This window comes from Podarcis vaucheri (genome assembly GCF_965113315.1).
Source record: "Podarcis vaucheri genome assembly, chromosome: W".
NCBI lineage: Eukaryota > Metazoa > Chordata > Lepidosauria > Squamata > Lacertidae > Podarcis > Podarcis vaucheri.
This window is the reverse complement of record NC_138757.1, coordinates 16132778-16147483: the sequence shown is the minus strand read 5'-3', so window position 1 is coordinate 16147483 and position 14706 is coordinate 16132778.

The following is a 14706-nucleotide window of genomic DNA, read 5'->3' as shown; positions in this document are numbered from 1 at the left end:
TTGCAACGGTTTTATAAGTCCGATTAAGGCTGTTAATTATCATGAAGCAGAATATCTCTTCCTGTAGAGGAAAATTGCGTTGCGCCATCTGCTGGCGTAAGAATTTCATCTCTGTCAGATGCGCTTGTACATCTCCATCAGGCACTAGCCTTAGATTGGTCAGCTTTTCAAAATGCAGCAATGCTGAAGAACCAGCATCTCTTTGATGTTTTCTACGCAGCATTTGCCAAATCTCACGCGCATGTTCCAAATCCTGAATATGCACGAGTTGATCATCTGAGATACACAGAATTATGGCCGTCCTGACTCTCACATTCTGTGAATTCCAACCTGGCGTTGGTGCAGCAGGGATGGGATTATCAATCACCCCAAAAATCCTCTGATTCTGAAGCAGGGCTTTCATCTTTACAGACCATGAGGAATAATTGTCATTAGTCAGTGGAGGTGGGTAAGGTAAGCCTCCCCCCATCTTGGTATCCATTTTGAATCCAAGCCTCAGCTCTCACTCTCGAGCCTGTAAATTCCAAGAGCCTATTGGCTGTTCACTGCCTTTCACCTGGCAGCTAAACGCAGGCTGTTTTGAAAGTCCCTCCAAGAGCAGTGAGATAGCAGACAAAACAAACGCTGTTTTCCCAGTGTTTTCCCAGCCTCTCACAGTGCCAGCCTCACTTCCGTGTTGGCTAGTAACTTTCCACTTTACTGACGTTTCGTTGCTTAGCAACTGGACATTCCAGGCTTGAGCAGCAAACCTTATCAGTCCCAGGAATGCAAAGAATGTGGCTCTCTCAGTGCTGTTTTTTTATCCAAAAAGCAGCTTTTGTGAACCAGAGATGAATCAATCTGCGCTCACTCTTTTAGTTCATAAATCAGCATACCTTAGGGGTTCTGTTGCTCCTGGCTTATCAGCAAAAACGTCTGCTCCAGTGCTCAGCCGTCCTTAGTAGCTTCCATCCGCATACTACCATAACTTCCTTTATCTCCTTGCAGAGGATGAATACGCTCCATCAACCTCTCTTGCTGCTTTCATGGATCGATGCCATCGGCTCCGTGCTACCAGATTTCGGAAATCAAGCCTTTATCAGGAGAAACTGGCAACTCTCCCAGGCACCCGGCTTGGTCTTCTGTTGACCTCCCTGTCTGCTTTCCCCACAAGATCCAGGCAGAGGTCGCGATAGGCGATCCTTCTCAGCATGAGAAGAACACACCCTCTTTCCTGCCCCTGTCAGCAACGCCCTTGAGCCAGTGCCACCAACTGGATTCATCCACTTCATCCCCGACTGGGCTAGGCGAGCTGGGTAGCACTTCCAGAGACCACCTTCTGCACAGGAACAGGTCAAAGTGCTGTGGACTCACAGCTTAGAGTTGTGAGCACCGGATTCACTTCCACAAGTAGACAGTCGTCACACAGCAGAGTATAGCAGAGTCTAGCAGAGTATATAAACAACTCGGAGAGCAGCTCTGTAGAATATCTTCTTTATTCTATCTACAACTATACAAACTATATACAGAGCTTAATGAGGTCTAAGCATAAATGAATGCTCAACCGCACTGAGTGCCTGCAGCTGCTCTTAGCAGCAACCTTATCTCTGCACACGATCTCTAACACTCAGTCTCTCTCTCTCTCCGACACTGACTGACTGACTGATTTGGTGCTGGAGCAGAATAAGTAGAGAGCAGAACACGCCGCCTCCTCTCTGGAGAATCAGCAGACTCCTCAGGAGATTCTTGGATATGGGAGGGGTGAAATCTCCTCATCTTCCCCCATTTCATCCGACCATTTCAAGAATCTTTAACATAACTGCAATTTACACACACACTCCAAAAGTTGTTCTCTGCTTACAACTTTGGTTAATACATTTGCAGGTACCTCTCTTCCCCTTTATCTAAGACATTTTAACACATCATTAAACAGTTACTACAATCACTCTGTGTCTATTAGGAAAGAGTTAAAACATAAACCTCAATCTGTAGTTCACACAAAATGCACATTGTGAATACTCAAATGAATAAGCAGCTTCTAGAAAAATCTTCATACACGTTTCTCTTTCTCACATGCAAATTAACATTGCTCATTTAGGCAGATTTAAACAAACCACTTTCAGTACTTAAACACACGCTTGCTCCTTCAATCCTGATCCTTTAAACATATTATACATGGACCACTTTAGGTCAGGTAAGGAAATAAATGAAGCGTTTTGTACTATTACTCTCAGCACACTTCATGCCTGGTTTAAAAACCGCACCAGAGTTGCATGTGACCGCAGTCTTGGCGAACTCTTCAGAAAACCTTTTGGTGGTACACCCTTGGTTGTTCTCTCGGATCTGTGCAAAACTCTCTGATCCTCTTGTTCTGGTGCTTCCTCCTCTTTGGGAGAATGGGGAGCTAAAGTATATGAAGCTGCTAAGTCTGAATCTGCGTCAGACTCTCCTGAGGCTTTTGGGCTCTGATAATCTGTGCTACCATCCGAATTTACATCGGCATCAGGATTATCAATCACATCAGAACTTGCCTCCCTCTTAACTGTCTTTGCCCCTTTTGCACCATCATCACAAATGGGATGGCACTGAAAAACACCAACTCTGTCCCATTGTGGATTGTCCTCAATACTCCTGGTCAACCTGATGGTTTTCGTGTCTGTGATCAGGACACGATAAGACCCTTTCTCATACCCTAGGAAAACACCATGTTCTCCACGCTTGCTCAGTTTGTCACCCTGCGAGGTGTGCACCCAAACCTCTGACCCAAAAATTTTAAAATGCTTTACACATGGCTTTCTTTTGTGAAGCATTTCGTATGGGGTGCAATTTACAGCAGACTGGTACCTTCTGTTATACACGTGACAGAAAAACGAAAGAGCTTCGGCCCAAAAGGGATTGGGCAGCCCCGAATCATGTAACAGCGTTCTGATTCCTTGCTGCAGGGTCTGGTTTATTCTCTCACATACAGTGGTGCCTCGCAAGACGAAAACAATCCGTTCCACGATTCTCTTCGTCTAGCGGTTTTTTCGTCTTGCGAAGCAACCCTATTAGCGGATTAGCGCTATTAGTGGTTTAGCGGTTTAGCGGCTATTAAAGGCTTAGCAGATTAGCGGCTAAAAGGCTATTAGCGGCTTAGCAGCTTAGAAAAGGGGGAGGGAGTGAAAAAAATTGCAAGACTCGCAAGACGTTTTCATCTTGCGAAGCAAGCCCATAGGGAAATTCGTCTTGCGAAGCGCATTGAAAAACGGAAAACCCTTTCGTCTAGCGGGTTTTTTGTCTTGCGAGGCATTCGTCTTGCGGGGCACCACTGTAAACCATTCTGCCAGGGTGATCTGGGCGTGGCAGTCCTATGCTCAATGCCCTGTTCAGAAAGAAAACTCTCAAACTCCTCTGAACAAAACCCACCTCCCCTGTCAGTGAAAAGACAACGTACGTTCTCATTATGTACATTTCTGAGCCATTTACAAAACTGGCGAAACTTGGTAAAGGCTTCAGACTTTTCCTGCAACATATAGACCCAAACATATCTTGAATAGGAGTCTATCAAAACCATGAAAAACCTTGAATTGCCTCTAGAGAGCGCTAGAGGCCCCACTAAGTCTGCATGAATGACTTTGTATGGTTTCTTGGCCTCTCTCCCAGACTCTGTGCCTTTGGGAGCTTGCCTTGCCTTATTCTCAGCACAAGAAACACATTTCATGTGGTAGGGACATTCTTTCAACTTCATACTCTGAACCATATCAGGCATTTTTGCTACAGCCTGGAAATTCAAATGACCATAAGCACGGTGGTAATAATGAATACATTGGTCATGCAACTTCTCATTCTTATCAACAGACAAATTGCAACACTCTTTCTCAGTTGCTTCTGCAGTACCTGTACCTGAAACAAAAGGCAATTGGTACAGACCATTTACACATTTTGCATATAGAATGAGCTAGCCATCTCGACGAATTTCACAGCGAGATTTAGCAAACACCACCTTAAACCCCTGACGATCAAGCTGGGAAACACTCAACAAATTCTCCTGAATATCAGGCGCATACAGGACATTCTTAATTGTTGCATTCAGGCTCTTTAAAAACACAGTTCCCTTAGCCAAACTCGTGAGAACAGTCCCATCTGCTTGATGAATTTCTTTCTCTTGCTTCTCAAGCTGAACAAAGAGATCCTTATCTTTGGCCACGTGGTTTGAACAGCCAGAGTCGATCGCAAAGAAACTCCGGCCACGTTGATTGGAGCAGCGTGAGATCAAAGCCTTTGAAGTAGCAGGTGCTTGGGGATTTCGTCCTTCTCCCCCTCTGCCTCTGAAGTTTCCCTTCTTCTTTGAAGTTTTCTTGCACTGAAAACTCAAATGGCCTTGTGTTCCACACGAAAAGCACGCCTCAACTTTAGTGCTTTAACAGCAGCAGTTTCACTTTCACTTTCCCCTGCTGAAGATTCAGGCACATTTTCAAGCACATTTTTAACAGCACCATTTTCCCGGCTTTCTCTAACAGCCTGTCTGCGATCCCACTCATTCAGGAGCACGCTAGACACATAATCTTCCGTTAGCCAGTCAGAAGGCATGGTAGAAATCTGGGCAGCTACTCCATCGTAAGAATCGTCTAGGCTATTTATCATCAGCATTGCAAACACAGCCTCTGAAATAGCCAGGTCTCACTGAACAAGGTCCTGTCTGAGACGCTTTAACTGAGATAGATGGCTAGGCAAATCACCACCTTTCTCCAACTGCAGCCTGCACAGCTTCTTGAAGAAAATCACACTGGAACCAGCATTCTGCCTCAAATGCATATCTCTCAGCTTATGCCAAACAGCTCGTGCAGTCTCTTGACCCTCTAAGTTTACCAACAAGTGGTCTGAAACACTCAAAACAATTGTCCCACGGGCTCTCATGTCTGCAGCATGCCACTCAGGCCATTCTTCTGCATCCTCATCGGGAGGGTCATCTTCTATCGTGTGAAATAGCTTTTCCCTCTGTAAAAGTGCTTTCATCTTGACCTGCCAGACAGCATAGGTCTCAGGCGTGAGGAGAGGAAAGGACAGAGCCATCTGGCCAGAATGTGCACAGGCCATGTCTGCTATTACTTAGAGCAAGACACTTCCCTCGTGCAACACAGATAAAGCCTTGACTCCTCCAGCCACTCTCTCTCCCACTCAGAGCGCAATTAACAGGCAAACAGGGATGCTATCTTCTTTCTTTTGCAGTCAGCAACATACCTCCATAAATCAAGCAGCAGCAACAGCAACAGCGGCAGCTTGAACACTCTGCTCCAAAACAGCTCTGCTTCTGGGCACCACAAATCAGTCCAGCATGCAGCGTCCGTTCCGTCGTCCGGCAATCAGCAACAGAAACCTCTGGCGACTGGGATGACTGGGACGACTGGTACAACTGGAACAACGACAGGTCAGACGACTGGGCCCATAACCGATGTCAGCAACGCCCTTGAGCCAGTGCCACCAACTGGATTCATCCACTTCAGCCCCGACTGGGCTAGGCGAGCTGGGTAGCACTTCCAGAGACCACCTTCTGCACAGGAACAGGTCTAGCAGAGTATATAAACAACTCAGAGAGCAGCTCTGTAGAATATCTTCTTTATTCTATCTACAACTATACAAACTATATACAGAGCTTAATGAGGTCTAAGCATAAATGAATGCTCAACTGCACTGAGTGCCTGCAGCTGCTCTTAGCAGCAACCTTATCTCTGCACACGATTTCTAACACTCAGTCTCTCTCTCTCCGACACTGACTGACTGACTGATTTGGTGCTGGAGCAGAATAAGTAGAGAGCAGAACACGCCTCCTCCTCTCTGGAGAATCAGCAGACTCCTCAGGAGATTCTTGGATATGGGAGGGGTGAAATCTCCTCAGCCCCCCCCCCCCCGGCAGGGGAAAGAGATAGACAGAAAACGTATTTTCATTCCTTTATTTCTGTCTTTGCAGCGTTACAAAAAAACATGACTGCTCTCTTCAAACTCCAACAGTCGAGAGACAAAACAAACACTTCCTGTACAGCTCATATTACACTCTGAGCTAATTCCGGTGCCCTCTGTTTCTCACGGACAGTCCCAACATCATGTGATGTTTTCAAGCTAGCAGCAGCTCGCAGCTGCATTGCTTCTATATCGTAACATGTGCTTGGTTGGTACACTTATGAACATTACCATATATTTAAGACCATAAAATTCCTATCACAGAGGGACTTCCGGCGGATCGTGAAGTGAAAGCAAGCGGGATCGCTTGGCTGCAAGCGTATCCAGCTTTAGAGAGCCTAAAGGGGGGTCTGCAAGAGCGCCACAGCCCCCCAAATACTCTCAGAAGGGAATCTGAGAGGCAGGGGTCCCGGCTTTGCCAGTTAAACACTCTCCCGGACGCCAAGTAACCCTCTTTTGGGGGGCGACGAGTGCGGCGGGGTTGAGACGTTGGCAGCGGGAAGCCATTTCCAGCTCTCTAAAGCGAAGCTCCAGGCTTGTGCACAAAGCGATCTGTTCTCAAAAAAGAAGAAATTGAATTGGAACATAAAATACAAATTGAGGGATCTAACTGGAACTAATTCGAGGCAGTAAGGTGGAAAAAAGGAGGTCAGCCTTACTGGGAATTTATATTTTGACACAAGAAGAATTTGCGGAACAGGAAAAACTGTAAGTCTCGGCAAACGGGGAGTTTTTATGATATACTTTGGACTTACTTTTTTTAAGAAAAGCTCTTCACAAAACCTCTGGAAGATATTTAAGGGGTCGAAAACTGGATGAAGAGCTTGCTTTAAACAGCACTTTGGGAGGTCGTTTGGTCTCGCTGGGAGAAAGCGTTGAAGTGTTGGAGTTAGTGAGACGGATTACTTTCACTTTTAAAAAATCTGCGCAACAGAAGTTAAGGGGTTTAAAACAAAGAGAATAACTAAAAATAACTGCTTTGGCTTAAAAAAGAAGATTAGAAATTAATCCTTGGAGATATAAATTCGTTATGCTCTAATTGGAGGAATTTTTAAGAGATTTTTAACGATAGAAAGACTTGTTCTTTCTGATGGACAATTCCCCCCCCCCCTTTTTACCACTAGCGAAAGGAAAGTTACAAAGTGCCATCTGGTCACCATTTTTAGAGAGATACCGTATTTTTCGCTCTATAACACGCAGATTTTTTCTCCTAAAAAGGAAGGGGAAATGTCTGTGCGTGTTATGGAGCGAATGTGTGGTCCCTGGAGCCGAAAAATGAGGCAAAAATCAAACCGCGCTTCAGGGAGAAGGGAAGCCTGAAGAGAGGAAGTGGCAGCTTTCCTGCATTCTGCCTCAGGGTCTTACTGCCCGCCCTCTCTGTTTCGTTACTGTGTTTGCTCAAACGGAACAAAGAGCAGGGGAAGCCCCTCCCCTCCAGGCAAGAAGAGAGGAAAGCAGAGCGTCCGTCCTTCTATCCTCTCCCTGCTCCGGAGGAACAATGTTTGTGAAGGGAAGAGAGATTACAGGTTCGGCTTAAAATTCTGATTTGACTTCCTGCTTTTTGTTTTTGGAGACACACAGCATTCAAATATGCTTTCTTCCATTTAAAGAGGGAGAGAGAGAGAGAGAGAGCACACGCTGGCTGGCTTGTGTGGGTGGGTGGGTGGAAACTTTTGCCTTCCTTTCCTCACGTTATAGCCCTCTCCTGCATTCTTAGCCTTCTGTGTTTTTCCTTCCCTCCCCACTTAAAATGTGGTTACAAAGCATGGATCCACATGGATCCTCAGGATCTTTGCATTGGGTCAGCCAAAATTCCCCATCAGAGCACATAGCATGTCCATGGCTACAGCCTGCCCCCCCCAAAAAAATCACGCACCCACTGTTGCCTGGGGCTGCAATGGTGCAAAAACGTGGTTACAAAGCATGGATCCACAGGGATTCTCAGGATTTTTGCATTGGGTCACCCCAAATTCACCATCAGATCACATGTCTGTGGCCACAGCATGAAGCACAAAAATGATACGTCCACTGTTTCATTCAGAATATTTTTTCCCTTGTTTTCCTCCTCTAAAAACGATGTGCGTGTTATGGTCAGGTGCGTGTTATAGAGCGAAAAATACGGTACTTTCTCTCTCCTCTTGCTACTTTGTTATGTCTGTGTATCGCAATAACTAGCGGAGAGGTTTGGATTGAATTGAACGCTCCTGTTTGTGGCTAACTGGATTAATTTACTTTTTGCATAATGGTTTATTTTTCCCTCACCCTCCTTTCTGGTGGATTTACATTTTGGACCCTGCAAGATTAAAGATTTTAATAGGTGGCTCCCTTTTATTTATTCGAAACCGTAAAAGTGGATTTGGCCATACAAGAGGCGTGAAGCTTTTGGATGATTTAAAAGAAAGTTTGATATTAAACCCTGAGTGGAATTGGCCGAACAAGTGGCAAGAAATCATATTCTTCCTTTTTTCTTTGTTTAAGATCATGGAAGCTCTCATTACATTTAAATAAACCCTTGCTACCATATTTGGCTATTATTTTTAAGGGACCAACTTTCTATATTAATATCGATATCGATATTTTGACTGATAATTTTCTTTGTTTCTTTTTTCTCTTCTCTCTGCTTATATTTACATGTTTAAAGGTCTAAATTGTTCTCAAGATTGATATTATTTTGTTATTAGATTGCTTTATATTGTGAAGTTTTAAGATTTCTTTCTGTCTTTAATTTTTCTATACATGACAATTTAAAGATCCCTGGTGAGTGCTCTGTTGGTTGGTTAAATTTAAAAAAAGAGGTGAAAATATTTTGGAATTGTAATTTGATTTTTATGTTGAATTTAAATTTGCAAAATTTTGTGTTGAATTTAAATTTGTAGAAAGTTGATTCTCCCCTCTTTATATTTTATAATTGGGGGAAGAATTTTAAAAGTGGTTAAAAATGACACATTTTCAGAAGAAAAGTGAGGGGGCAACACCGGGGGAAAGAAGGGGTTCAAGACAGGAACCAGACTGGAAAATAGATATAGCTAAAATGCTTGCAGAATTAAGGACAGAGATAAAAACAGATATAACAAGCAGTGAGAAAAATATTGAGAACAAAATAGGCCAAATCGAGACCAAATTAGAGCAAGTGGATAAAAAAATGGATGCTACAGTGAATGAATTAAAAGAGCAGATGAAAGGGATTTCTAAAAGAATGCAGAATCAGGAGGAAGGAATGAAGAGAATGAAATTGGAAATGAGAGAGTCCCCAAAGGAGGAGGAAAAAATAAGAGCGGAAGTATCTGAGGCGAATAAGACGCAAGAGGAGTTGTGGGACGCGGTTTCGATGAATGAACTTTGACAAAGAGAAACAAATTTGAGGTTCAGGTCTGTGCCAGAGGTTGAAGGCGAGAAAATCAAAGAAAAGCTGACAACAGGGATTGCTCAATGGCTAGATATGAAATTAGAGGATGTGGAAAAAACGATTCAAAATGCCTTTACGATTAAAACAAAGACAACCAGAGGGAAGAAATTCCCAGGAGACTGTTTAATTGTCTTCAAGGATAGAGAATTTAGAAATTTAATTTTGCCAAAAAATAGAGAAAAACATTTAATTATAGATGGGAGTTTCATAAAGACTTCTGAAAAAACGAGATCAATATAACGAGATGGTACAAGTTCCGAGAAAGAATGATATAGAATTTAGATGGGAGTTTCCAGAAGGCATTGCATTTACCTGTAAAGGAAAGAGGCACAGACTGACAAAACCGGATGAAGTCGACAAATTTCTTAGACGATATATGGGGCTGACCAGAGAAGGAACAGAATTAGAAGTTGCAGGAGCAGAAGGTGGTGAGGGAGAAGCCACGGACCAGGAGGAAGAAGAGCAAAGAAGCAGGAAAGATTTTTTAAAAAAGAAAAGAGAGGAAAAAAGGAAGAAGAAAAAGAAGAAACAGAAGAAGAGCAAGAGGAAGAGGAGAAATAAAAAGTTAATAAAAAGAATATTTAATTGATTGACATCATGGCATTGAAATTATGGACTTGGAATGTTAATGGAATGAACGATATAAAAAAAGGAATAAAGCGCAACAATATCTAAAGCAAAAGAATTTGGACATAATCTGTTTACAAGAGACTCATGTGAAAAAAATACACAGGAAAATCTTGGTTAACAAAAAATTAGGAAACGAGTTTATTTCATCAGACAAAAGTAAGAAAAGAGGGGTGGTCTTATATGTTAAAAATAAATTAGAAGCACAACAATTGTTTAAGGATGAAGAGGGTCGAATTATTGCAGTTCAAATCAATTGGCAGGGTGAAAAATTGATAATAGTTGAAATATATGCACCAAATGGAAGCAAAGCAGAATTTTGTAAGGACTTAGAAGAGAAATTATTTGAATATATGGATCAAAAAGTTATAATAATGGGTGACTTCAATGGAGTGGTGTCTATGGAAATGGACAGACTAAGAAATAAAGGTAAAACAAAAGAAGGGAAACTACCAAAAACTTTTTTTGATATGGCTGAGAATTGTAACTTGATAGACATCTGGAGATTGAGACACCCACTAGAGAAACAATTTACCTTTCATTCAGAAGTAAATCAATCAATGTCAGGAATTGATCAAATTTGGATATCTAATGAATTAATTTCAAGATTTACAAAAATTGAGATCCAACCCAAGGTTTTATCTGACCACAATGCCATCCAAGGTATTCTGAAAGGGTATGAAGAAAAATCGTTCAGGTGGAGAATAAATGAGAATCTCTTCGATGACCAGAAGATTGTGGAAAGAGCACAGAAATGTTTAACTGACTATTTTGTGAACAATATAAATAAGGAAACAAAAATTAATATGGTCTGGGATGCTAGTAAAGCGGTCATGAGAGGTTTCTTTATTCAGCAAAATGCAATAAAAAACAGATTGAGAGAAAGAGGGAAGAAAGAAATCTTAAGACAAATAATGGAGAATGAAAAAAAAATTGATTAACAGACCTAAAGATGAAAAAGTTAAGTAAAGTATAAAATTACTTCAGACACAATTCACTATGATAATCAATAAAGAAGTAGAGTGGAATATAAAAAGAATGAAACAAAAGAATTTTGAATTTGCAAATAAATCCGGAAAATGGCTGGCGTGGCAACTTTAAAAAAGGAAAGAACAAAATACAATTAAAAAGATTAAAGTAGAAGACCAAGACATTGAGAACCCGAAAGGAATAAGGAAAGGATTTGTGGACTTTTATAGAGATCTATATAAAAGAAAAGAGAAATCTAAGATAAAGATGATAGAAGACTATTTAAAGAAGAAAGGGGTGCAAAAAATTCCAGTGACAAATAAATTGAATGAACCAATTGGAATAGAAGAAGTTACAACGGCTATTAAAGAATTAAAAAGTGAGAAGACTCCGGGACCGGATGGATTTGGTGCAAGATATTATAAAGAAATGAAAGACATCTTACTTGTACCATTGGTAGAAGTTATGAACAACATTCTGAAAGAAGGACAAATACCAGAGACATGGAAAGAAGCATATATAACATTAATTCCCAAGCAGGACTCAGATTTAACTCAAGTTAAAAACTATAGGCCAATTTCGCTATTGAACAATGACTATAAAATATTTGCTAACATCTTGGCAAATAGAATGAAAAAGATATTAAAGGAATTGATCCATAAGGACCAAACAGGATTCCTGCCAGGGAGGCAGATGAAAGACAATATAAGAAACATAATAAATATAATAGAATATCTGACTATTGCATGTTGATTGCCCTCTTAAAAGACAAAGTCCAGCAACTGGAGGAACGTGTAGCTACGCTCCAAAGAATTAGAGAACTGGAGCTCTTCTTGGAAGCAACAGAGCACACCGTCTCCACCAAGGAGGAGACAGGGGACTCCCCTGAGAAGGAGTCTAGTTCACCAACACAGGAGCCAGATATATGGAGAAACGTGACTCAAAGAAGTAGGAGGCCCAGGGTTCACTCTGATTGCTTAGAAATACACAATCGCTTTGAGGTCCTCTCCCCTAGCATGGAAGACGAAGAGCAGACTCCATTTGAGGATCTCTCCCTCATTACAGTCGATCAGGTATATGAAGACGAGCAGCAAAGTCAGTCCTCAGGGAATGTGCAGGCGACCTTGGAACGGACAGCTCACGGAAGAACCCCGACCAAACCCAAGAGGAGGCGTGTAGTGGTGATAGGGGATTCCCTACTGAGGGGAACAGAAGCAGTGATCTGTGGGCCTGACAAGATGTCTCGGGAAGTGTGCTGTCTCCCCAGGGCTAAGATCCAAGATGTAACTGAACGACTGCAAGGAATCATAAAACCCACTGACAAATACCCCTTCCTCTTGGTTCATGTGGGAACCAATGACACTGCAAGCAATAGCCTCCAGAAGATCAAAAGAGACTACGAGGCTCTCGGCAGGAAATTGAAGCAACTAAATGCACAAATTGTCATCTCATCTGTCCTCCCAGTTGAACGACGTGGCCCAGGGAGAGAGGGGAAAATAGTGGAAGTGAACAGCTGGCTTCGCAAATGGTGTAAACAGGAACGGTTTGGATTCTTAGATCACGGACTGCAGTTTCTTGAAGATGGACTTCTGGCAAGTGATGGGCTGCACCTCACAACGGTTGGGAGAAATGTTTTTGCCAAAAATCTCAGAAACCTCATCAGGAGGGCTTTAAACTGACTAATGTGGGGGAGGGAGACAGTGCTCCTGAAGGTAGGAGTCTATCAATTAATGAAGATGATCATCCCAATGTCATAGACCAAATGGAGCAAACAGCATGCGGACCTAGTGGTGGGAGGAAAAAATCCTTAAATAAGAGACACGGGGGAATGATTAATGGACTTCAATGTCTGTACACTAATGCGCAAAGCATGGGAAATAAACAAGATGAGCTTGAGCTCTTGGTAAAGGTAAAGGTAAAGGTACCCCTGCCCGAACGGGCCAGTCTTGACAGACTCTGGGGTTTGTGCGCCCATCTCACATCTATTGGCCGGGGGCCAGCGCTGTCCGAAGACACTTCCGGGTCACGTGGCCAGCGTGACAAAGCTGCATCTGGCGAGCCAGCGCAGCACACGGAACGCCGTTTACCTTCCCGCTGGTAAGCGGTACCTATTTATCTACTTGCACCCGGGGGTGCTTTCGAACTGCTAGGTTGGCAGGCGCTGGGACCGAACGACGGGAGCGCACCCTGCCGCGGGGATTCGAACTGCCGACCTTTCGATCGGCAAGCCCTAGGCGCTGAGGCTTTAACCCACAGCGCCACCCGCGTCCCGTTGAGCTCTTGGTACAGCAAACTAAATATGACATAATAGGCATCACTGAAACCTGGTGGGATAAGTCCCACGATTGGAATGTAATAATGGGGGGATACAATCTATTTCAGAGAAACAGACCAGACAAGAAAGGAGGAGGAGTGGCGTTATATGTCAGGGATGTGTATACCTGTGAAGAGATCCAAGATTTAGATCCTCAAAGCCAAAGTGAGAGCATTTGGGTCAAAATTAAGGGAGAGAAGAATAACAGAGACCTCATTGTGGGAGTTTACTATAGATCCCCAAGCCAAACGGAGGACATAGATGATGCCTTCCTGGAACAGATGGCCAAGCATGCAAAAGGAAGGGAGATAGTAGTAATGGGCGACTTCAATTACCCGGATATTTGTTGGACGTCAAACTCAGCCAAGAGCATAAGGTCAAACAGATTCCTCACTGGCCTTGCAGACAACTTCATTGTCCAGAAAGTGGGAGAAGCAACAAGAGGAACAGCCATTTTAGATCTGGTCCTAACCAATGTTGATGACCTGGTTAGTGGGGTAGAAGTGGAAGGATCATTAGGCGCGAGTGATCATGCTCTTCTGAAGTTTACTATACAGCGGAAAGGAGCAGCCAAGCATACTAGGACTCAATTTCTTGACTTTAAGAAAGCCGACTTCATAAAACTTAGGGAAGTGCTGGGTGAGATCCCATGGACAACAATACTAAAAGGAAAGGGAGTTCATGATGGCTGGGAGTTTGTTAAGAGGGAGATACTAAAAGCACAACATCAGGCAATACCAATGAGACGGAAACATGGAAGGTGCCTAAAGAAGCCAGGGTGGCTATCTAAAGAACTTTTAACTGAATTAAGATTAAAAAAGGATGTGTACAAAAAATGGAAAAGGGGGGAAACCACCAAAGAGGAATTCAAACAAATAGCCAGCACGTGTAGACACAAAGTCAGAAAAGCTAAAGCACAGAATGAACTCAGGCTTGCTAGAGAGGTTAAAAGCAACAAAAAAGGCTTTTATGGGTATGTTCGTAGCAAAAGGAAGAACAAAGAAACAATGGGATCACTCAGAGGAGAAGATGGTGAAATGCAAACAGGGGACACAGAAAGGGCTGAACTCCTCAATGCCTTCTTTGCCTCAGTCTTCTCCGATAAAGAAAACAATGCCCGACCTGAAGAATTTGGAGCAAATGATTCAGCAAAGGAAGCACAGCCCAGAATAACTAAGGAGATAGTACAAGAATATTTGGCTAGTTTAGATGTATTCAAGTCTCCAGGGCCAGATGAACTGCATCCAAGAGTATTAAAAGAACTGGCAGATGTGATCTCAGAACCACTGGCAGTCATCTTTGAGAATTCCTGGAGAACAGGCGAAGTCCCGGCAGACTGGAGGAGGGCAAATGTTGTCCCTATTTTCAAAAAGGGGAAAAGAGAGGACCCAAATAATTACCGCCCAGTCAGTCTGACATCAATAGCAGGGAAGATTCTGGAGCAGATCATTAAGCAAACAGTCTGTGAGCACCT